Raw genomic sequence first — 10,180 nt, 5'->3', positions numbered from 1 at the left:
ACCATTTTGTGGGGACATCTCAGGCGTTTGGAAGTGCTTTTGCACTGCTCTGATTTGGCTCTTACTGGGGGCAGTGGTAGAACTGCTGTTGACCTCACTGCAAAGAAGTCTGACAAATGCAAGTGGTTTTGAAAAGCCCAATCAAGTGTTCTGCAGTTGTCCTGCTCTTCTGGAGGGTGCTCAGAGCACGCCCTGATGGCCCTTTCAGGCCTCTCCTGCTGCTTTGCCAAGGTGGAGAGTGAGCATTGCACTGCGTGACCTGCCCCTGCTCACACCAGATTCTACCTGAGACATGTCAGATTTCCTTCTAGAAGTGCTTGTAAGTGCAGTTTGGGAGTGCATGTGTCCAAGGGGAAGTTAGAGTCACACATCAGTTCTGTGTTGCTCTGCAGCAGAGACAACAGGCGTGAGAAGCACGTGGGAAGTTGAATAAAAATGCAGCGCTTGAATCTGCTCTTGAGACAAACTTGTGAAGTGCTGCTCTCCATGTTTCTTAACAGTGAGGATCCCTTACTAGCCCTAAGTGGAAAAATGCATTATGTTTGTATGTAATAAAATGTGTATGTCTTTGAAAAAATCTATTTATAGGCCTTGTCGATGGCAGACGTTCAGCCCACTGCCTGACTGCTACCTGCCAATTTTCTCTTTATGCTTCTATTAACTAGAGCTTTGGGATTCACAGTTTATTCTAATTCATTCTTAATGATAGCAAGCCAAAGTCTCTTGTGTGCTCAGTACTTGTGAGATACAGTGAAGCACTGGAGTCAAACTCCTTACAAAGTGGGAATATTTTAAAATTTTATTTCATTTCTCTCTACTTCTGGATGACTTTTGCAGAGATACATTGTAAGTATCAGGATCGAGACTGGTGTCAGAACAGAATGTGTCAGTAAAAATAAAGTTCTACAATCTCCATTGTCTTAAAGAACTTTGACCCTGTCCATCTATGTATAATTTCTTGGTCTCAGGAAAATTCTCTAGTCTTTTGGATAGGGGCTAAATAAAGGTTTCTGTCACTTTTACTGGGGCAAACTTTATATTTTTTGAGATGTGATTCCCTTAAAGGTGTTGCAGACACTGATGGGAAGTCTGTAAGTGAGTTCAGCACATTTAAGGCAGGCAGAACAAGTTCATGTGGCTCAGGAAAAAAACTTTACTCATGAAATGTCCTTTTTCTTTAAGTGTCTCAGTAGCAAGTGTGCTGCCTTCTCCGTGTGTGAGATGAGTGCATATTTGTAATATTTAGTTAATCTGTTTCAACAAACTTGGCTTCATTTCCTCCTCACGGACAGCAAGTCCAAGAAAGGTGTATTTAACAAGAGGCATCCTACTTAAGTTAAAATTAAAAGCTATAAAAAGAGCTAATGCTTTGAGTTAGGTAGAAAAAGCAATCCTTTACTGTCCCAACGTGGCTGAAGCACGACAGAAGTGAAGGTTCAGTATGAATGAGTTAATAACAAGATCAGTGCCTTGCCATGTTCTCAGAGCTGTTTTAGAGTGTTGAAGGAGAAAATGTAGTCTCAGGTCATATCATGATATTTATAGGTGCAATATGCACTAGTGTCCAAGGGCATTCTGCTGTTTGTACCAGGATTGAATGGAAAGCTTCATGGGTTGTTTTGTTTTGTTTTGTTTTGTTTTGTTTTTTTCAGATAAATGCAGTTACAGAAGACTGTCAGAAAATTAACAGGAAAATTATCAGTGGTTTTCAAGACTACAAGCACTTCTATCCTGATTGTATTATCCTTGAGCAGCCAGAAAAGCTATAGAGGAAAACAAATTGTCTTCTGTAGCAAACTGACTGCTTTAATTTCTGCTTTCATTTAGAGATAGATACTTGAAAAATATTAAATGTTTCTAAGCTGGAAAAAAACCACCACTTCAGTTAACCCCAAAGGAAGAGCAAGAACAATAGGTGCAAATGCAGTGGACTCAAACAGAGAAATTAAGTTGATGTCCTGGAAAAATAAACACAGATCAGGGAATCCTCTCACTGATCAGTGCCCAGAAATCACAGATGCATAAAATTCTCAAATACTCCTTTAGCCCCTGCCCCCGCTTTTAACCTGAATTTTAAAAGTTCTCTGAGATTGTTTTTCTTCTTTCTCTGTACTGAGCAGTTTTGTAAAAGTGCAGTAAAAGTACAGAAAGGAAATGGAGAGTCTGCTGAGGACAAGTGACCTAATTTATGGCTTTATGTCCCAAGTGTCACCAGAATGGCCAAGGATAACAGCAGCTAGCTTGCTCACACTTACTAATTATGAGAAAGCTTGGCAGGGAGACCTGAACCTTTTTATTAGACTAAGTAATACCGCTGTAGAGAAGAGGAAAATACCTGGAGTGCATAAGAGCTTTTACAAGTTAAAACAACTGCTGGAAGATGCATGTCTTCCTGATCAAACCGTGTTGGTGACCACCCAAACCTTCCAGGCTGCCATTAATGTACACACAGCAGCTTTGGATAATTTATTTATTTGTGTTCCAAGATGCAGGGCCTTGCATGGACATGAGTTCCAGAAATTACCTAATCATTTTGGGGAACATATGGTGAACTTTGAGACTATTTGGAGTGGGTTTGCCAGAGACACTGGAATTGCATCTGAGTGTGGTGGTCGAGGAACTGGCCAAAACACAGATTTGGGGGAGAAATGAGGAGAAGGCAGAAATGTGAGTGAAAATGAGTAGTTACAAAATATGAAGAAAATTATCTGAGGGGAGGAGAAGAGGAGAAGGCAATGTGACCTTTTCAACGCAAAGGAAAGCTCTGAATCAACGCTGAGAAAACAAATGGCAAGGTCATTAGACTGACAATGAATAATAGAGCAGCTAAGAAAGGCAATTGTGTGCTTCCATTCTTGAGAAAGCCATTTCTTCTGGCAACCAACCATCCCAGCCAGAGACTGGAGTCTTATTAGAGTAGGAAATGAGTTATTCTGCTGACTTCACACGTGTAGTGAGTTGGCTGCAGAACTCGTACAAAAAGTTCTTTTAAAACAAGTAGCAAATTACAGATGAGATTTGTTAAAATGCCTCACAGCACTCAGCTGTGTTAATACAGACTAGAATGCACATGACATATGGAGCCTAGGTAGAGACTGAGACACGTTAAATTTGACTCTCAAATTAGATTGATTATGTCAGTGTTAGACAAATATTATCCGAAAGGACACAAACACAGCAGTTGTCAAAATAGACACCGAGCAGAAAGATGGATGTGGCATGGCCAGGCTTAGCTGGTTCCTGTACTGAACTTCAGCAGGAACTGAAGCTGAGCTGATTTCTCACTTGTGTGAAGTGATTGCTCTGTGTGATGGTAGCAAAGCCCCAAAGATCTGATTGCAAAGATTAGGGAAAGGCTTGCTGCTACTAAACCTCTGTCATTCTTCCTCCGTTCTCCAGAAGCACAAAGGAAGCGTATTTTGAGATTTAATAAGAAGAGACAATTAAAACTTCTGTTTTCCCGTGCAGGGAGAGCACAGGATATGCCATGACTCTTGGTGTATCAGGTTCATGGGAGGCGATCCACCCAGAAAGGCAGAACGCCTGCTGAGAGAACTAACAAAAGACCATTCACTAACAAAGCACCAGCAATTAATCCTGGAGTTATACAGGGTTGTAGGCTACTTAGAGACCTGGTTTAAATGAGCACAGTCTAATGGTGCCCTAATTTACACACAGGTCCTATGGCATTTAAAGCTATTTACAGTATAAGCATTAGTTTTTATAATTTAAATATAATTTTATAATTTGTCAGAAGAGAGATTCTCTTCTATATTGCAGTGTGTAAGTGCTCGTTTCAGCATGTGCTGGTTTCAGCATTTGCTGGGAGAAGAACAGTCAGGTCAGCTTTTCTGGCTGGAAACTGTTGTTCTATTGAAAGTAATTGCAGTTTTCATTATAAAATGTTGTATGTATTATATTAAATGTATTCCTATACTCTTGTATTGAGCAATGGTGTAATTAAGGGATATACCAGGGATTCCCACTGTAGAAACCAACCACCTATTCTGAAGACTTTAATATAGCTGTAAAAGCTGATTATATGTTGGAGTGTGAGTGTAGAGATCTTGGAGAAAGAGCTCTTTATCGCACATAAAAGACATCTCTGTATAATGGCTTATAAACATCTTCCCTCAAAACCTGACAATATTGAAGGGAGATGATGAAGAGCTACTCAAAAATCCATTTAACTGATAAGCTGAATGCTCCTAATAAGCCAATTTCAGGCATCACAGTGAAGTAAGTGAAAACACAGTCTGAAGCAAGAGTCTCAGCCCTGAAAAATCCTGCCCTTGCAGGAGAGTTTCTCCAGAGTGTCCTCGAGAACTCGTGTCATGTTGACACTGCCAGCCCCCTCAGTTGGTGCCTGCTGCCTGTCTCTCAGTGCCAGCTACAGCAGGAGCAGGTGCTCTGTACCAGAAACTCTGGGACAGCTGATCCCATCAGTCACTCAGAGGTTGTTCCTAAAAATGGCAGAATTTGATTTCTGGACAGGAGCAGCACCCACCTCCTGTGGGACAAGCGTGTGACCCAACAGGCCGTGATGCTCAGGGTCTGTCTCTGCCTGAGCTTCTCTGGGCTGGAAGTTGTTCTTCATTCTCTGAAGAATTCAATGTATTCTGAATTCAAGAGATTTTTGGCAGTAGTTTATTCAGTAACTGAAATTTTCTGCTTACCAATTGAGTTTCAGAATAGGAATAGAAAACCAAACAGAGGGTACAGATGGGAACAGCAGCTGAACAGGGCAGGGTGAGCCTCAAGTGAGTGACAGCTCCTAAGCAGAATGCTCTACATTTCTTAAACTCTTGGATTTTTGCTATTCTGGCACAGCCTGTCTAGAAATAGCCCTGCCTGGGATCATCTCTGCTGCAGCAGTGGGTTATGGGGCAGGGAGCAGCACTCCTGCAGCAGGGGCAATCCAGCCCATCCCCACAGGGACTCTCCTGGGAGCCCTGCAAGATCAGAGCCCAACTTTTCATCTGCCACAACCAGCCTTTGTGATCAAAATAAAGGGCTCTGGCCATGAGGCTGAGCTCTGTGCTGGTCTCTGTGCTCTGTTACCCTCCAGGACTGCACCACCCTCTTCCTGCTTCTGCCTCTTTGAGGGCAGAGCTCCAGGCTGTAGTTTGCATATATGGTTGATGTAATTATGCATGTAAATTAGTCATGCTCCTTTAACTTCATTGCTAATCTGACTATCCCATTAAAGAGATTTAAGGGCACCTCTGGTTAGTGAAGGTGACTTATAACTAACTTGTTTCATACCAGGTGAGTAAAGTTTGTTTCAGCTGGGTCCTGACCAGCAGAAACATCTTAAATCATTCAAGGTTTGTTCTCAGCTCATGTCTGCTGGGTCCCTTAGGGCCATTGTATTTTTATATATATATGTATATATTCATATCCATATCTATATATAAACTAATTTTTAATCTGGGTTCACTTAGATAAAATAAAGGATTTCAAACATTTAGAAAAGAAAGGAAAGGACAAGTTTCTTTCTTGTGAGGAGAACTGAGTCTTCCTTGAAGACTGAGCACTTTGATAATTTTCTGCAGCAGTTATCTTCAACACCAGATTTTGGCAGAACATGATTGAATTAGGGCCTGAGGGTAAAAATTCCGTTTCAGGACTGTGCTGGAAGAAGGTGCCTGCCAGCACAAGGACAGAGGCAGTATCTGCAGTGTGAAACTTTGGGAACAGAAGGGGTCAGAGGAAGGGGCATGGTGGGAGACCTGCCTGCTGAGGGAGCAGCAGACAGAAAGCCTTGGCCAAAGTCCCTCTGAAGTCCATGGCAGAGCCAGTCTGGGGCCAGGGCCTCAGCAGAGGTGAGGGAGGCTGCAGGCAGAGCTGACAACTTCACTGCCCTGCTGGGAAAGCACACCCTGGACAGGCTGAGGGTAAGGTGGATTCCTCTGATCCTAGACCTGTATTTCAACAAAATCCTTCCCTGTCCCTGTATGGGTTTGTTGGGTTTTTTTTACATGACTTTATTTTACCCTAGCTATGGGATGAGGACGTTGGCAGAAAGTGCAAATGAGCATTTTCTTCCATGTGGTTGAAGACCACACAATTAAAAACAGGACCAGGGATGTTGGTGTTATGCACAAGCTTAACTTAATCCACCCCTGAAGTTCAGCTACTTGCATTGTTCCTGTTTTGTTTTTAATCACTGTGACTATTACATTATTGTTGAAGCTAGCAATATTTTATTTAATGAAGAGCAAGCACTTAATTCATTCTCAGTTTCTAGAGCACGTATCTGTGACAGGGTCAGGGCTGGTTACAAACAGCACCATTGAGAGTGGCCCAAATCCTCACACCCAGCACAGCAAAGTTCAGCTTTGTGGAAAGCAAACTCCAGGGAAGACAAATATCTGGTTGGGTGGAATTGCCTGTAAATGCCAGGGGCAATGGCACCCTGCAGCACAGTGAGGTGCTCCAGGACAAATCCTGTGTGACAAAGGAAAGAAGGAGAGAGAACAACTGAGAGTTTCCAGTAACTGAAGGAACTTTTGAAAAATAATAATTTTTTAAGTAAATTAAATACTAAAATTTCTGTGTTGGTAGATAGAGTATAAGAAAATGAAGTGTTGCTTTACCCTGGTGTCTGATCAAACCAGGGTAAGCATCTTGCCTTGAAGACATTCACTGGGGGCAGCGGTGGATTCTGTCCCCTGCCAACCCCAGTGAGCTGGACTGCAGGAGCTGGATGTCTGCTGAGCAAACTGTGCAGGAGAATGAACAAGTATTAACCTTTTCCTCAGGGGTCAGAGCGCAATCAAAATGCCCTTCCACAGAAATAACAGAATGAGATTAATTTTACATGCTACAGCTATGATTGTCCAAGTGTTACGGGTAAGGCAGTATAAATTCAGGCAGGCAGGGTTTCATTAATTGAGGGAATTTCCAGGCTAATTTCCAGGTGTTCAGGGACCTGACCTATTTCAATTTGAATAATAGCTGATGACAGAGTTCGATATGCACCAGCCTTCTATTTAAACAGAGGGGAGAGAATTGTTTTGGGTTGGGGCTTCTTAATTAGTGTTCCACAAACACGGCACCGTTTTGCTAAACACAGCTAGCACATCTTTCCTAGACAGATTTAAACTTAAAGGAAAATCACTTAACTTTGCTCCATGTATAAGATTTAAAATAAATAAAGCCAAAAAGCAAAACTAAAACACAATGTTGTGCTATACCTGGTTATTGATTTAGGTTTTAATCAGAATTAGAGGGAAAAAATTAACAAGAAAAACTCTCAGATACTCTTTAAACTCTTCCGTTGATAATTAGACTCTAATTTCAAGTTTCATTTAATTAATGGCCAACTATGTTGGCCATTAACTTTATCTAAAGTAGATGCTAATTAATGCTAAATTACACTTCCTAAGGTGCTACATGTTATACCCACCTGGCTGCCACCAGCCACTCAGCACAGTGAATGTGTCAGTAAGAGGGAAACAATGAAAGAGAGGATGACCAGAAGCCAGGGAAGAAATTCTGTTATCAGCTCTGATCTTCCAGTTTTTTACTGTAACTTAAAGTTACTTGCTGAGTTTTAAAATTCCAGCTATAATTTTTAACTGTGAGGTTTTTAGCCTATTTAGAAAGAAATAATCTCTAAACCTCTGAGGAATCAGTTAATATTTAATTCCCTTGTACTCTTGACGTCAAAATTTCATGAGTAGGTGACAAAGAAATGCGTTTAGCTCACAGATTCCTCGAAACACAGCACAGTATGGAATAGACACCTCTAATGCTGGGTTAATTCAGCTGTTTCCAGTGTCACTTTTAAGTTAATGCAAAACATTATCCTTGCCTAAGGTAACAGTGGCACTGAGCAGCTGCCTCCTGGTAACTGCTGTTTGTATTTCATTCCGGCCCTGAGTGCCTGACAAAGATACTTCTGGTCCTGCACGCTGTGCAAATACTTAGAGGAGGAAAGACCCCATCTCTGGGATGTTTGCAGTCTCCTAGATGTAATCAAAAGGTAATCCAGTGACTTTGTAGATTGCTGTAATAAGCTTTAAGTAGAGGGAGGTGCTTTAAATGTGTAGTGTCTCACTTAAAACCAGGTTAACCTTTAGCATGCTACTGCCTGGCAGAGCCAGATATCCATTAAATCCCTTAGATTCCCTGCTGATTGGTTTTCATCCATTTCCATTTCTCTGCTCTGACTTCTCCTGGCTGTAGGGGAAATAAAATATTCCTCACTGCTTGGCCCAAAATTTTGGTATAAGTACTCCTGAGAGTTTGGGATTCAGCATGCAGCAAGCTTTAGTAGTAAACTTGTGCTAAGGGGAATCCTGACAAACAGAGCAACAGGAAAATGAGGCAGCCCCAAATGCCAACATCAGATTAATGACAGAAGGGCACTAGACAACCCAGTGGATACTGGTGCCTGAGAATAATTCCTGTTCTCTGTGCCCTCATCTCAGAAACTAAGCACAGAAATCTCCTGTGAACGGCATTTCTTCATCTTGGGGCAAAGAGTGAGCACTCCTGGCCCGTTCTCACAGACTGCATCCCACACAGTTCCTGTGGCTAGGGATTCTGTGATCCTATGTATTTCCCACTGTTCTTCCCAAGATACATGATCTTGGCATTTGTGAAATATTAAGTTTATAAAGAATAGTGATTTCTTGTTCAAGAAATAGCATTAGTCTCTGCCGTGCCATTTTATTGGTGTTCATTCTCATAAAGGCTAATAATCTTGTTTAGTTCCTTGTCTCTGCTGTGAAGTACATTTGCAGCTTCTTTAATCTTTTCAGGATAAGCAAGTCAGCCAGAGGCTAAATAATTACTGATAGCTGCTAGGTACTGCCTGTCCTATTAGATGTGTTAATCAAATTTTGTAACTGTATAGAAACATCAGCATTAGCAGAGCAAGGTAGCTTTGTCTTTTTTTTCCCCAGATTCACCCAGAACGGTGTATTCTGCACACTTTCTCTGCAGTTTCTCAGCATCACAGTGTGAGTTGGAAGGGACCTTAAAGATCATTTACTTCTAAGCCCTCTGCCATGGAGCAGGGACCCTTCCAGTGTACCAGCTCACTCAAACCCCATCCATCCTTGCTCCCACCGGTGCCCATGTCATCCCAAAGTGCCTGTGATTCCTGCACAGCAGTGGCACCCACGGTGGCTCCATCTGCAAAAGGAGAGAGGATGACAGATCCCTTTATGCATGCAGCATCTCCCAGTACAGTAAGTGTAAAATTAGATTTTGGATGTAGGACACAGCAGAGATTAATATTATGGGTTCTGGCCAGAAGAATGTACTCTAGGCAGATGTGGTCTAATGGGTTTAGTGTAAGCATGCTGTGCATGTGTAGGTATATCACCAGGCCAAGTCCCTCGTGCTGTAACTGCTGCTTTCAAAAGCTAATGAGACAAAAATGTTAATTTAATGACCCATCTCCAGGAGTTCTCACAGAGCTCCCTCTCCCTTGGGATTTGGGACAGAACTGAGATTTAAGGTCAGGCTGCTGTGGAAGCTTTACATGTTGGACTGGAGTGGAGAAGAACAAAGCCAGTGCTTACAGTGGGTGGCTGCTATTTATATGCAGTGACTGAAACAGGTCCTCTCTGCATTTGTCCCAGTGTCCCTGGGCAGGTGGAGCACAAAGAGCCTGGGCCCTGAGCTGTCTCCATGCTCAGATTCCTGTGCACAGAGGGAGCTGCCCCAGCCCTGGCCCCAACAGCCCTGTGGGGCTGGCACCGGGGTCTTGGGGCCACAGCCTCAAACCTTTCCTGACACATTAATGAGCCTTCAACGAGCCAGCAAAACTGATCCTCTGCTGTCTCTGCCCGGTTCCTCCCTACCATCACATTCAGCCAGATCTTCACTGGCCTTCCTTGAAGTCCTCCCTTTTCCCCCCAGTCATGTATCTGTTGCTTTAGCTTTAGGAAATAAGTACAAGCCTAATGTCTATCAGATAACCCCAGCCAAGCTGAGTAATGGCCTAAACTCATCATATTCTGCACCAGAGATCACAGAAAGGATAAAACCAAAAATACCTGTTTATTCCTATTGCATCACAGGGAACACTGAACGTGAAATCAGATCTCAGGGAGAAATCCTGGTCACTGCCACTTGTTCCACTGTCACTTGTCCATTTTGAGCTGCTCCTGCAGCATTTCTGGGCCTCGCTCTGTCAGTTTTGCTGTGCTCCTTGTCAGCT

Source organism: Pseudopodoces humilis, chromosome 11 (assembly GCF_049639895.1).
Source record: "Pseudopodoces humilis isolate 2021_Gansu_Grassland_sample_001 chromosome 11, ASM4963989v1, whole genome shotgun sequence".
In the NCBI taxonomy this organism is placed as follows: Eukaryota; Metazoa; Chordata; class Aves; order Passeriformes; family Paridae; genus Pseudopodoces; species Pseudopodoces humilis.
The sequence above is the reverse complement of the archived record's forward strand: the minus strand, read 5'-3'. Positions refer to the sequence as shown.